At 33.8% G+C, this 15,923-nt stretch overlaps 1 protein-coding gene across 1 annotated transcript in view; it reads left to right on the top strand.

Moving 5' to 3' along the window:
* Nucleotides 1-15,923, top strand: part of LOC108760339 (uncharacterized) — a 99,797-nt gene that overhangs the window by 42,808 nt on the left and 41,066 nt on the right. The window lies entirely within an intron of this gene.

Consider the following 15,923-nt stretch of genomic DNA (forward strand, 5'->3'; position numbering starts at 1 on the left):
TTAAAAACAAAAAAATAATATTTTTAAAGTATATAATCATCAATTTAATTTGTTAAACTTGCGATATTAATTTCAATAATTTTTATTACAAATTACTTATTAAGATTAATCATTAATAACGCAAATATAAAAGCTCAGTTAAAGAAAACTTTTTTATCGCCAAATATTTCTATCGAATAATTAATCTAGAGAAAAGTCGTTTTTTCTTTCACATGAAAAAGCTGATTTTCCGAATAAGCGTTAATCACCAAAAGGAACTCATATAATCTTTCTCTCTTATCGGGTGTCGCGTATCCGAGTGCCCTTTAGTAAACCCTTCGTTACTGAAAGCACACGTGAGAGGAAACACGCGTCCCTCGAGGACCGAGCTTTAAATATTCACGATTTAATCTAAACTTCCATCTTATCGGGGCAATCCTGCTGTCGTGGATTGGCTGTCGCCGCGGCGGACGAGTTCTCCCGCGAGCATGCGAGTTCCGCCTCGAGAGTGCAGTGACGATGACGTCGTGCAAATAACGCGAATGAGGAACGCAATTCAACTCATAACCTCCAAACAGAAAGAGGGCAAAATCATGTTGTAGTATTATTTTGCCGTAATATTTTATGACCTAATATTAACCATACAGCATGGTGTCGAGTTTTCTACATCAGAAACATTTTATCTGCAACATCTTACTATTGATCTGAAATCTGAAAAATCTTATACGTACATTTATTTAACATTTGTATAAATTATTTCGGACGTACTTGTAATTATCAGTATATGTATTATATCTGCAAACACTAGAAGCAAAGGGTTGCCTAAACTTGCAAATCAAAATGCCTCACTGCAATAATATCAATAAAAAAATCGTGTAAGTGTATACTTTAATAAATAATTCGCGTAATATTCGTTCAGAGCAGCTACACGAAGAACTTTCTCTTTGAATCAGTTTTTTCATGACGATGAGGAAGACGGGTCGTTTATCCGACTGTAAAACAGATTAGTATTAGAAAACTCTATGGAAAACGTCGGTGACGTAGTCGAGAAGAAAATTGTACAATATCATCGTCAAGGAAAAAAATGGCGGAAATTTACGGTTCTCTCTGGCGAAAGAGAAACGCTTTTACGTTGATTATTACTTTCGACGAAAAAAAGTAAGGATGAGAAATTTCGGAAAACGATGATGCAGATGATACAAGGACGCGGGAAAAACGCGGAGTAATAAGTGACGGAACAATTTATTATCTGGAAAAAAATTGGTTGCCCCTTCGTTCACGCGCAAGCCGACTCAAAAAGCTCTCGTCACGTTACTTACAATTCTCGTGTAATATTAATGAGCTTCATCTATTTTTTACCTGTCATGGTAAAAGCACATCGTTGTAAATGCATTATGTAACTAAAATAATGTCCACAATATATTTTGCTCTACTCGCATTATTTTTCAGAGCTTGCAAAATTTAATTCTATATTGAAAAATCATTTATTGTTTCAATAGATTGTGAATATAGATTAGTATACATATTTAATATTATAATGTTATAAGTATACATATTTAATGTTATAAGACGTAATATTTTAGGGGAAACACTTTAATGTATTTTTAACATAGATTTGAGGTAATATATTTCATATATACGTAACTTTGAACAGCAATAACTCAACATCGCCAAAAAACATTGTTATTATCGTCAATATAAGTTTTCTTGCGATATTGGCACATCCTATATGCTATTATAATCGATCTGCTGTCGCAGCACGAAGAGTTCAGAGAAAATTCGCTGACGCATCTTATAAATGAAGGGCTCTGAGCAACAACACGTCAAGCCACGCGTGGCAAATTTTACAAATGATGTGTTCGCGAAGACCGCCGTAAATCATTAACGAGATTTAATAATAATTCTCGTTTGTTGAAAGAGTGACAAAGGTTTTTATGCAAATTTATCTTGTACCTATACATATGTACTATAATCAGGAATGTATTGCCAAAAAAATTATAAAGCTACGTCACGAATGAATATTTTACGTCTTTTTACTCGTATTCTACCGTTGTATTTAGATGTAGGTAATTATGAAAGAACGCGGTCACCGAGCTGCTTAATTGAAATACCGGCGTTGTAGGGCGAAAGATTGATCGAGAAAGAGTGGTGAGACAATTACGAAGGTCGGACTAGATTAATGATATTTCAACGTCAGAGTGCAAAGCAGCGAAATGTGTAAAGAACGCACAAGAAGTGAAAACGGAGCACGAGGAGTTGTATTGTTGTCTGCCAATATTCCGCTAATCGAACGCAAACGATTCCATAATATTCAATAGGCTAAGGCATCTCGCTAACGTATTGATAAAATATTTCGCAGCATATCACTTTTATGTATCCGCGATCGGAAAAAACTTCCGATCTACTTTTTATATAATATCTATTAATGGAAAGTCCATTAGAGTGCGCATACATTTACGCAAGCGGATACATTTACGTAGCAGTGAAATAATAACAGCTGGATTTTTATAGGTAAATCCGCCGGGATATATCTCAGATGTATGTCCGTACGTTGTGATGTAAAATATATTTAGAAGATAATTAACAACATCGCAAAAGTTTTTATATTATTTCGCAGTTTTATGATGATCGAACGAGTATATTAATGAGTTCTTTGACGTAAAATGAAAATGTATCATATTGCGCATTTCTTCCGCGTACATGCATGCGATAATGTTCACCATTCGATGTAAACAGAATTTAATCAAAATGCCATTATAATCGATATCTTTTCCTCGTTTTCGTACGAATTCTCATCGGTTGGAAAGCAACTTAGAATGGTTAGATGTTTTTCAGACTCTTTGCTTTCGAAGAAAACCGTTCCTTAATTCGTGAAAAGCTTCTCCACTTGATATCGATTACCAACGGCGTCCGTTCTCTCGCACCTTTTTTCACCGTCGTTCCTTTCTCTACCGTCTACTGTTTAACTTATGCTTCGCCTTCAATCGCCCTGTATACGAAGATCCTACAGTCTTACGAATAACGAAAAATAGCGATCGAACGAACCTCATCCATTTTATTCACGGTAAACCATAGCGAATTCCTCTTCTTCCTCTTCTCAAATCGATAATTAATTAAACAGCCATGATGAAACTCTTACAGTCGAGCGATTTGAAAGTTGGAAACTTTTGCATTCTCGACATCTACGGATCTTATTATAATCTCATCCATCTTATTATAATCTCTCGTATGCATCGATCAAAATAAAATGACAGAGAAAGAGGGGAGAGAGGGAAAGATAGATAGATAGATAGATAGATAGATAGAGAGAGAGAGAGAGAGAGTGCATAAAAATCTTGAATAAAAAAGTAAAACATTAGAGGAAAGTATATAAAAATAATATAATAACATTATAAATAGATACTAGTAATTTATAAATTATCTAGTAATAAATTCTTAATTAAATTGCATTTTTAATAATCAAAATCTTGAATAAAAAAGTAAAACATTAGAGGAAAGTATATAAAAATAATATAATAACATTACAAATAGATACTAGTAATTTATAAATTATCTAGTAATAAATTCTTAATTAAATTGCATTTTTAATTGGCTGCAGCAGCCAATCTTTTCTTTCAGTGTAGTATTTTCTACTTTCCTGAATTTTTAATCAGTTGATATATTCCTTCTTTAAATTCTTAATGAAATTAACTTAAGTATTTATAATTTAGATATCCAAGATTTGTTCACGATATTTAATAAAGATTCGATATTACTGACTAGTTTATACATCGTGTACGATTAATATCGAGCACTGATTGATGCCATTCAGTAAAAAGAAGCCGTAGGATGCTGGGAAACGAAAATGGGGCAGCAGGCAAAAGAGAGAAAGGCAGGGAGAAAGAGGAGAGAGAGAGAGAGAGAGAGAGAGAGATTGCAGTCACGCTCAGCTGCATACGTCAGATGCATGTACATCGATTGCCGTCAATCGATCCTTCGTGCACGGAGGCGAGGATCTCACAGCGGGATTTCTACACCACCGACTGGCTGCACATCCCTCAGGAAATGCACCAGCTTGAACTCCAGCCGACCGAGACGAAGCCACGCAGATGCATCCGCGAAATGACGCTGTGCAATTAACGATTCGTTACACTCCATAACTGCAAGTTTTTGCATGGCTTCGCGAATCTTATCTTTACATTTCTGACTCTTTTAAATTATCGTGCACTCTGTTAATTTTACAATAATCACTTAATATTAATGGAAATTACTAGAAAATGTATACAATTTTTATGAAAATAAAAAGGAATAGAAAAAAATATTACCTATTGCAAAATAATTCAGAGTTCTCTAAAACAATATCTGATCGAAGACGAGAAATTTATAATTATAAAAAAAATTTTTATTAATTCTCCTTTTAATTCGCGTATCTCGCTTTACAACACTTTTATTTTCTTCTTCTTAAATTCTTATTTTCGCTCGTTATTTATCCGTTCAGCGTATCGAAAGGCACGATCGAAAGCTAAGCACACGGAATCGCAAATTGTTTGCCATCTACCAGCAGATTCTCCTCGAGGCGCGTATCCACACGCGGTCGATGAAACGCGCGCGAAAGGAACCTAGGACATGTATCCGAGTCAGTCTTCGGTACGGAATCACCAGTAGTGCATCAGAGCGGACATGGGCAAGCCCGATAGACGCCGGGCTATTTGCACGAACACGCTATTTGCTCCGCGATCTCGTTTCTCGATGCCATTGCACGGCGGGACCACCATCTACAGGGAGCTTCAAAGGGAACGCATACGTCGAATCCTAGACTCCGTTAACATCTCCGCTGAGCAAATATGAATCTCGGAGTCGGTCTATCAGGTTTGCCCAAGTTTCGCGAAGGTATGCAGCAACTAACGGCTTGCTTCGAGTATATATTATTGAACACGCACCGAATTACGAATCGCGCTTAGAGACATCGAATGGACAGACCTATAGGAGACACCTGAAAGGATTATTCTATAAAATAAATTAATAATTTTATTAGGTAATATGTTTGTTTTATAATAATTTCTCTTTGTCTCACTATTATATCTTATTAATTTTATCGTTACTTTAGAACAGCATATGCGTTATCTTTAAAACATGCATTATTAAAAAAATTATTAATTGACTTCTACTTGTTCCTTTTATACTTTGCTTTTAATATTCGCAAAGAAAAAAAACTTCAAAGTTGTTAAAGGATAGCTCTTGAAGCTAAAATCTGATGTTAAAATCTAAAGCGTAGCTGCCGGCAGGTTAAAAGGTGCTTTAAATTAATTTTCTCAATAACCGTAAAAAGGTGATGCAGAATTGTTTGAAGGGCCAGATAAAATTAATCGGCCGAGTTATAGGATAATTACGAAACACGTCTGACGTAAACGAAATTAAGACAGGTATAACATCGGCGATTTGCCGCGTACACAATTTAATAGATAGCTATCTTCATTTTAAGCGTTCTAGCATTCGACACAAATAAAGAGAGAAAGATGTTTATAGGATGCTATGTGCTGCATGTGTGTTTCAGAGAGGAAAATGCTCGAATTGGCTCTGGGAAAACAACGCAACGTATTGTGTTCTCTCGCTATACTGACATCATGTTGTTATGTTGCACAAGGAGAATACTCATGCGCGCAACATGCTGTTGCACACCGAGTGCATAATTCATGGTGATACGTTGCATTAATTCATCCGTCATATGATACATTCGTGACGCAAGCATCGAACCACCGTTTTCCGAAAAATAGTATTGTATTTTCCGTCAATACTTTGATAATATTGTTACAATATTGTAAAAAATTATCAAATAATTATTTTTTATATTAAAAAATTATTTTATATTAAAGAAAATATATTCGCCGTCAATAACATTCTAAAAGAAGGGAACATTTAAAGGCATATTCATGAGATATAAGACGAAGTTCAATAATTTTTTCTGTTTTTTCAAAGAATAAAATATTATTTTGTAAAACAAAGACCAAATATCAGAATGTGTAGTAATAAATAATCATTGGCGTAAAAATAAAATCTGTAAAAATAAAAATTTGAAAAAATAAGCTTTAAAGAGGAAATATCTTTTTTTCTCATAATATTCTTGTTTTAAAGTTTATTTTTTCGAATGTTTGTTTTCATGTGAAATACGCCGATGGCTATTTATTACACACTGCACATTCTCGTAATTTGCATATTTTATTTAATTAGCGATTTGACGTTGTCGAGATTTTATCATTATTTAATTCGCAGCCAATCCACAGAGTCTGAGAACTGCTCTACAAACCAAATGCGGTACAATAATGAGAAAATAAAACACGGTCTTTTTGTCGGAGCGCAGCTAACGGCCATTTGCGATTACCAGAGCATAACGAGAGCATTTACATTTTACTTACGGTCAGCATGGAGAAAGGAAGTAAAAACGTAACAAAACGAGAGAACCTTCGTTACAAGTATAGTAACCGGACAATGATGGTATTAACGAATGCTTCATTACAATGATCAAAGCTTCGACTTTAATGAAGGTTCACGAGCGTATCGATTACACTCGCAGAATTTTTTCCAAAAATTGTAAATCTCGTTGGCAATATGTTATCGATTCTTTTAAAATCATCTTTATTTGAACACGATCTCGTTCTGTGTTAAATTATATCGCCTGTTATTTCAAAATTTACTCTGATCGAGGTCTCCGAAGGTAAAAGATATTTCAGATTTCGCTGTTGAGCAAACATTCAACATGATCGATGCGACTGTTATAGCTTCTAATACTCACGCTCATTAATTTTCGTGTAGACGCTTCGGATACACTCTGTGTAATCAAGATAATGAATTATCGTGGAAAATTTGTTCCTCATTCCAACAATCTATCACCGTACTTTAAGAGTAGAAAGTTTGGGATGGTCTGGTGGATCGGTTTATACTACTTTGTCTGTGAGTGACTGAGCGTAACTACTTGCTTCTCGGACAAGCGTACACACACATACATACACAGCACACGGAAGCGGAAGTACGCGGTCGCACGACGAGTAAAAGTTTCAGGACTCGCTGTTTTCCGTTTCTACGTCACACGGTCCAGGTGGAATTCCGGACCCGAGTAAATAAATGAATACTGCCGCCGTTCATCTTCGTCTTTCAAAGACAAACAGGCACCTGTTCTTTTTCCTTGCAAACAAACTATTTCTGATTTCTTCTAAGACTTTCTCAAAATATTTGTACATATTATCGTGTCGTCAAATGTACATTTATATTACTAACTCTCTCTGACAAACGCGAAAAATATATTAAAAAATAGGACATAATTAAAGAACATTTTAATATTACTGCGTCTCTTGGAAGTCTTTCTTTACGTGAGATTAATACGATGTGAAATTTTTAACGAAATATTTTGCAGCTTGTCAAAGCTAGTTTCCCCGGATCGATATTATTAACGCCTATATCTGGAAAGTGCTTGTCGTGAATGCCAAATTTACGCCACGCTATATAGCTAAATTCTGTACTTGATATAGCTCGATATATCAAGAGCACACACATTCAGTCAACGAAAAAGAGGAAAGTTAACACAGAAATTTATGCTAAAAAGATTGCATCGGGATATAAAACGTCTAATGCTCTTTCTAATTCAAAAGGATTAAGGAATAGAGAGGAAGGTAGAGCTTTCTGTCTAGTTCTAGTTTTCCAGAAGAGTAGAAAGAAAGAAAGAAGGCAGAAAGATCGACCCAAGCGGAGTGACCCAGTCGAGAGTAATTAAGAAAGTTGCCGGCGCACGAATCGTCCGTTATTAAACCCACGGTGTTCCTCAAATCGAAATTTATATCTAGGCCATCGTTCGGACGCGCGCCCGAAGGAAGGCGAATTTATCATCGGAATTACGCGGGAAATTTTAATTAACTCATTCTGTGTTCCAGTTTCCTCTATTCCTGAAGATTCCTCTCGAATTCACAAAAGTAGGAACCACTTTTAACAGAGAGTTTGAGAAATGGCCATATCTTATAGAAATGAAACAACAAAGTTCCTTTTAAAGATTTTACTTTTCAATGAACAAAATATTAATCAAAAGTTTAGACTAAAAATACATACTGCACAACACACACAATACACATGTATATGTATATAATACATATAAAACTTGAAACACATAATTAAATTAATATATAACTGATATATTTAATTAATATATATTAACGTAATTAATATTTACGTTAATATAAGTAATATATGATTTTATTATTTTATTTCTATAAAGTAGACCAATTCAATAATTTGTAAAGTCTACTTCAGATACGACTTTATATTCAAACAAGTTCATGAATTATGAATATAATCTGTTGTTTCGAATCTTTCTATTTTGTCGTGAACGAAGCAAAACTCCGTGTATTATTTCATTATTTCTCCGCTTTCGATAATTTAATTTCAATTTTCTAAAAATAAGATACAAGACCACTGCTTAAAAAAGAAAAGCGGTTATGACTGTGGAACACGCGGCTTTTCACGATCAATTCCGAAACTTCCGATGAAAACCTCGTAGATGAGACTCTCACGAGATAAGCGAGTTATCGGCTCTCGTGTTAACCAAGTTAAGAATGTCCTTCCTCCAAGCGTTACGCAGCCGTAATCGCGCCAACGAATTCTGGCACTAACCCGTTAATGAAGGATCATCCACGGGGCGAATACTGCTTGACGAGATTCGAAATTCGTGAACGTTGCGATGTCTCGAATCCGCTTTCCTCTCTAGTTATTTATCTCTCTTTCTCCTCCCCCTTCTCTCTTTCTCTTTCCCTTCTCTTTCTCTCTCTTTTTCGTATAGAACGTTATTTTAGGATTAAAGTCGCTCGAGTATCAACAAAGGATAATAATCGGGCGAGAAATTTCCTTGCAATTTACATTTGACTGCCGCAAATTTGTGTATGTTGCATGAAACATCTAAATTATAGTAGTTCACAAAAGAATAATTCTAGTTCTTCCATCACAGTTTTGCATCGTTTTTTTGAAAATCTTTTCGCGTCGAATTGTTATAGAAAGTATGGAAGTCTTTCAAAACATAACATATCTTTAAAAAAACATCATTGTGTTACATTATCGTATAAACTATGTTGTACTATATAAAAAGAATTAAATAGTTTTTAATTTCACTTTTGAACTCAAAGATATTTATATACAATATCTATTTCAATTTTTGAAATATTTACACTTTACATATATATTTTTGGAATATAACAGTGTCTACTTTCGGAATTTTAATCTCTCTATTCGCGTAAATAAATTGTTCCATACAAGTTTATTATATATGTATTTATGTGCATGTGATAGTTTTCCCATTGAAACTATTTACGCTTGAATTATTTTTCATATTTCTACATGTCATAGATTATCAAATACGTTCACACGTCGTTAACTCTTATGATACATATATATATAGTATATATACGAGTACATTCTTTTATATATATACATATATATATATTTCTCATTTTATTATTTATTTGGTATGTTGGATTTACCGGTTGGCATCTATCGCTTTTGAAATACAAGATTTATCACCTTTGCCGTCTTTGCGCTTATCAATACGTTTCATTTAACGAATAATAATGATGCGACGAATAATGGCATAAATGTCAGGATCACCTGCGAGCGCAATATCGTCATATTTTTCGTTATTAGCGTCCGAAACACGTTATCGCGCATATATTTCCAAACATACAGCGTGACTAGTTGCAACGCGCTGATGTTATATTTTATTTTATATCCTTTTTTTTTTCAAATTTCCACGTAGCCCATCTATATGGATGCCAGACGCAGACCCGCCGGTATAATTCCCGACACGCGCCGAGCATTCGTTGTCATTTATCTCTGACACCATGCACAATACGTGTAATCCTCTTTACGCTTCCACCCTATTCCCTTTAATGCCGCGGCTATTTGACATAAGCTGATATATCTCTCCTTACAAGTCCCCGGGAAAATATTACTTATGCAACGGCCTGGCAGTGCTATAATAAAAATGTATTTCTCGGGATGTGCTACCCTACTTCGCGCGCACTTTATCTTACATTATGACGATTGTTTTATATATATTTTTTCATTTCATTATTTAGGTTTATATATTAAATCAGATAGTTCTCAACGCTCGTATAATTTGCAGAATATAAAAAAATTAACGACTTTCATAAAATTCGAGATATTAAAATTATAACATAATAAATAATATATTATATTTTATTATATTATAATAATTATTATACATACACATACTATAATTATTATTCTATTATAATTATAATATTATATATACATAATAATCTATGTATAAGTATATAAATTATACACATGTAATAATCGCTCGTATATGCTTCGCAGGAAATAAGTATTACTTTTTATTTCCTACCTCTTTCAAGAAAAACATTAAGAAGTAGTAATAGGAATTGATTAGCAAGTTCCTCATGGAAAATATACATTATAATATTCTTTTTCCTCCTATCAAGCGATTCATCCGAATAGGATATCGGTAGGTGCAAATGCGACTTAATGACAAGAAGTCCGGTGGTTTGCGTCTTCATTCACTAGCAACCCACTTCCTGCGCCTTAATATCCCCGCGGGTCGTTACTTCAGAATTAAGTGGCCGGTGTTTCCTGTCGCGGAATTCGTAGACTCACCCCCGGAAGGGAGGCGCGAACGGAGGCGGGCTTATACGTCGGCAGTTGCACGAGTGCAAAGTTTGTTATTGACACGGTAAAAGCGTACCGCGCCGGGCATTATGCAGATCAGGAAATTCGTATTCCGCATACGGGGGTGTAAGGAGTGTGGGGACTAGGCGAAAGACCGGTAAGGGGCGAGAGGGACAGAGATTAGTTGTTACGGCGACCACCCTTGCTCGGTGGCTCTGGCCTTACGCGTTCAACCACAAAGCTATGTGTACTGCGTGTACGAAGTAACCTACTCAACCACACCTTTCATATCTACTCATAAAAAGGACTAAAGGGATTAGAAGGATGATGTTCTAATGTCTCAAACACACTTGAAAATTATATGTATAGGGTAACTCCGGTATTTACGCCGCGGAAGTCAGAAAAAATAGGAGTGAGGGTAATTTTCTCGCAACTATACTCTGTTACATGCCTTTGTGTTATATTAGTATTGAGTTATAATTTCAGCTTCTTACTGTTAATATTAATGAAATTATTGTGAGTTGAATCGACTTGTCACTGTGTGTGTAACAAGTAGCATCATCATAAATTATAATCTACATAAAATGATTACTGTAAGGCGTGTAAAAGACCTAGTGGTTATTTCGTGATACATACGTGTAGAGGAATAGTAAAGCATATTGTATAGCAAAATACAAGTGCTTTGCTCTCGTATTCTTTGTTTAGTTTGTTAAAACCCTTGCATTTTTGCCATATATCCCACCCATTATCTATATATAGCAAAAAATGCAAGATTTCAAAAAGTTTATTTTTTAATACGAAAACTAAATATTTCGGATTTCTAATATTTTTTTCATAGTAGTAGACAGTACAAAGTTTTTACTGATATAGTTCGTTTATTTTAAACATAGTAAATAATACTTAATAAATTAAGTTTTTGATAGGTGCGGCATATACGAGTATACCGGAGTTACCCTTGAGATAACAATCCCTATAGCCGAATTGACGCGCTACATCTCTCAATTATGGTACTTTATGGGCAAATTGTTCAAAGAGAATGATATAGTACTAGGAAGTGGATAAAGAAGCTCTTGGTCGGACGTATCCAAAGAAGCAAAGTAGATAATGATAAGATAGAAGCACAAACGCGATATGTTTTCTAAGAAATCTTTAATAAGAGATAGCGATTTAATATTAGAATAACTAGAGATATATTTTTTTTTCTACTAATAATTCAGACAATAATTTTAACAAATGTAAAAGTATTTTTAATACTTTCATTGCATTTTCAATGAAATATGGAAACAATTGATAAAAACAGTATTATTAAACATAGGAATTCTGTGACATTAAATTACATTTGGTGTACAAAACAAAAGCGTTTAAAACTGTGAGAAAAGCGCGAGTTTTCCTGTATTAATTCTATAAAAATTATTAATTTCAATATTTTTAATCGTATTGCATGAATGTACGAACAATACAAATCATAGAATATTTATCGCAATCCGCGGAAAAGCTACATAAATAAAAATTAGAATTTATTTATAGAAAGAATGACATTAGTCAATTGAAAATTCAAATTTTATTATACTAGAAAATAATTAAAATCAATTTTTTTTATATTTTTGAGTATGAAAGCGTGATAAAAATAATGTTCATTCGCAACGAAAACATCGTTGCAACACATCAAAATGTAGAAAAATTACACACGAATAAAAATCCGTCGTAAAAGCGTGGCTTTGTAAGAAAACATCTTAACTGTCTGACATTCGCAAAACGAATGGTCCTCGTAAGGTTTACTACAGTCTTACAAGCTTTACGCAATGCGTGCATACAACGCTGTTTCGTGCATTTCCATCAAAATAAAAATTTCCATGGAATTGAAAAAAAGATTTTTTATTATGTATAAGTATATTGCCATTCACATAATGATAGTAATTATAAAATAATTCAGTTATAACACTCTCTCTCTCTCTCTCTCTCTCTCTCTCTCTCCCCCTCTCTCTCTCTAAGAACTAGAGACGACAAAAAAATTATTACAACATTAAAGTATTGATGCTCATTGAAATATTAATATAATAACTATATTACATTATTCGAATAAAAATAGATAATATATTTTTGTTAATTTTCATGGAAAAAAATTTTCACGAGATTCTTCTATCACATGAATCTATCTTGAAATTTTCTTAATTCGTGAATTAATAACACGTATATGGTTGCATAAAACAAGACTGTACCTTCTCGTAGACTGACCGCACATATATGCATATGCAACAGTAGGGCAACGCAAGTAATTCACGGCGCAACCCGCACTATCACGCCTACGTATATACACGTATAAACCAGCTCGCCGCGGATACAACGATGCGTTCATGGTACCGTTATTTCCTCGTTACGCGTTGCTCTACTCGCGATTCTTGTTTTTCCAGGCAGCAGTACGAGCGCGCCTTGAATTCCGGACGGTCGGCTCGGCAAACATTTTCGGAGGAATTTTGGAATTTCGCAAAATGGGGTCGTAAATGCTTCTACACTTCGGTGATCTTTGGATTTTTGCAATAACTTTTCGCCAAATTACTCGAAATTACAAAAACTTATCTTTCTGTCAAATATTTCGCTTTGCAAAATAAAATATTTGACGTCTTATAATGAATTATTAAATAAAAAAAACCCGATTTTTGAAGTAATTAATGAAACTTCAAAGTAAATGAGCTTTAATTCCTCTTTTTAATAATGTTTTAAAAGATGAAGTCTCTTAGAACAAAACTGTTTTCGACGACAATTTTTATTTATGATGAAAAAATTAATGGAGTTTATATCTCGAATATTTCAAAATGAATCAAGTAGAACAATCCACTTACTCATTTTGAAGCCTGTGGCCGCGGAAAAGTTGAGAAGGCAATAATAGCATGACACTGCCTGGAAAAATCCGATATACGATAATTTAATGCTATCGGAAGATCAAACGACCATTGATTAAAAACGAGTAAGAGTAGAAGCCTGCCGATGAAAGTATTTAACATCATTACCTTCGTCTGAACGGAAATGAAGTTCCAGAATTAAAGATAGCGAGCGAACTTTTTACAATTCGGGTTTTTCGTATAAAATGTCCAAGAATAGCTTCAATAGAGATCAATAAATAGTCAATATATGCGAGATGAGATTTATATTCCACATAAAGCTTATGTCAATTCTTATCCAAGAATGTTTAATAAAAATGATGACCAATAAATCGTGTAAGCTATTTCAAATCAATTTATTTTTAAAGAGACATTAACAAATGATTACAAAAATATGCAATAAAAAATGTAAAATAACGAGTAAAAAATTGTTTAAATACAGTTGTTTACTATCGTGTAGTTATTGCAAATATTCACGAGTTATTTTCTGACAATTTTAATCTACGCGATAAAAATTTATTAAATGAAATAATAGTTCTAAAAACAATTATTCATTTGTTACAATGTGCCCAATATCAATTAAATCAATACAAAAATTCCTAAAGAAACCTTATAATCCGAAAGTCACTTATTGTTAGATATTTTCCAAGTTAATAAGTTGTTTGGGTTAGCTTTTAAAAGTTTTCACTATTTTCCCATTAGCCTAATATATTTTGGCGCGCATAATCTGCGGCTGGTGCGTTAATATCCCTTCGATTAGAGGGTTCCCTCAGCTTTCTACCAGCGGGAAGTCAGGTATTATAGCGCCTCTCAAATGCGCTACCCTCATAATCGAGAGGAGCCACGCCATTGGCCTTAATTGACGATCCGACAGGGGATCGAAGGGAAGACGGGAGGACTAATTACTATCCGATTTCTCGTGGAATTTCGTTTCCCGTGCTCGCAATAAAGAGGCCCGAGATACCGCGATGTCATCGACGTACGTAACGCCACGGGGAGTGCATCCCCTCAAAAAAGGGTGTTAATTAAACGGTTGCTTGATGAAATTCCATCATGAAGTTTCCCTACTCGAGAAGTTCCCAAAATTCTAATGCCTTCTAAAAGATCGCGGTATCGCAAAACACTGAAACGCGCATTTCATTACTGAAATATGTTGCATCAAAAATATATTAGCTGACACACTTAAAATTAAAATGTGGACAGTATAATAAGGCGTAAGATATATTTATGTAAACCTTGGAACATTGCAAACATGATAATGTACTTATTAAATCTCATATTCTTTTATTTTGTTATACGTCTGCCTAGTTGATCTTCTCCGCCATTTTACCTAATCTTAATGAATAAATTCTTAATAAATATGTGCCAGTTAGACAGACATTATTTTGTTTCAAATAATATAAAATTCATTTATAAATATAGATATGGATAGATAGATAATAGATAGAAAACTAAAATTAAACTAAATTAAAAATGCTAATGCATTATAAGTACAATTAATAATCATCAGCGTGCTTTCTTTACTCGTTTGAATAAATTAATTAGATTATATTTTTATCCCATATGACTATAAAATCATTTTATATCTTTTTCTATTTATTTTTCTGTGACATTATGTGCTTATTAAAAAATCTTTAAATATTAATTTCTATTTAATTGCATAATCGATTCAAATATTTCCATAAATTTATTACCTATTAATTAACATAAATATAATTTGTCACTCACATCTAATACGATGCGTAGCAGCAGAGTCACCATGTTTCTTCATTGCAACACTCGCACATATTCATTCGCGAAAATACAATTATGATCTTGTGCGTCTCAATCATGAGAATATAACATATGTAATACTTCACACAATACTTCCGACATTAATAGCATACGACGTTAATGGATTTTATTTTATATTGTTGTAGAAAAATATAAAAATACAATAAAGATAAAGATTATAATAATATTACCGTGATATAAGATATAGAGCAAGTCTCTTGACATTTTCTGCAATGTCTCGCAAATTAGAACGACAGACTAATCTAAACGAAAGTAGATTTTAACAATAGAAATAAAATAAGACTCCAATATTTAATAATAATATAGAGTAAGAATTGCCTATGTGAGGCGTCACAGGATATTTTTCGTGAATTACGTAATTCTTATTCTATATATTATTAGATTTTAACAGTTGCCATAGGCTGCTAATAGCAAAAGCTAATAAATTGCACGAGTTGAAAATTGCCAAGTGTTCTTAGGGAATTATTTAGTATCTCTTGCGATTTGTCGCGATCAATTTTTGAAAAAATAATACCGTAACACGCAATGTGGTTCACTCGAGTCTTGCGTCTCACCGCTGCGGATGATAGAGCGGCGATCTTATACGTACGCAACAACACGCTGTACCAGAGC

Source organism: Trachymyrmex cornetzi, unplaced genomic scaffold (genome assembly GCF_001594075.2).
Source record: "Trachymyrmex cornetzi isolate Tcor2-1 unplaced genomic scaffold, Tcor1.1 scaffold223, whole genome shotgun sequence".
In the NCBI taxonomy this organism is placed as follows: domain Eukaryota; kingdom Metazoa; phylum Arthropoda; class Insecta; order Hymenoptera; family Formicidae; genus Trachymyrmex; species Trachymyrmex cornetzi.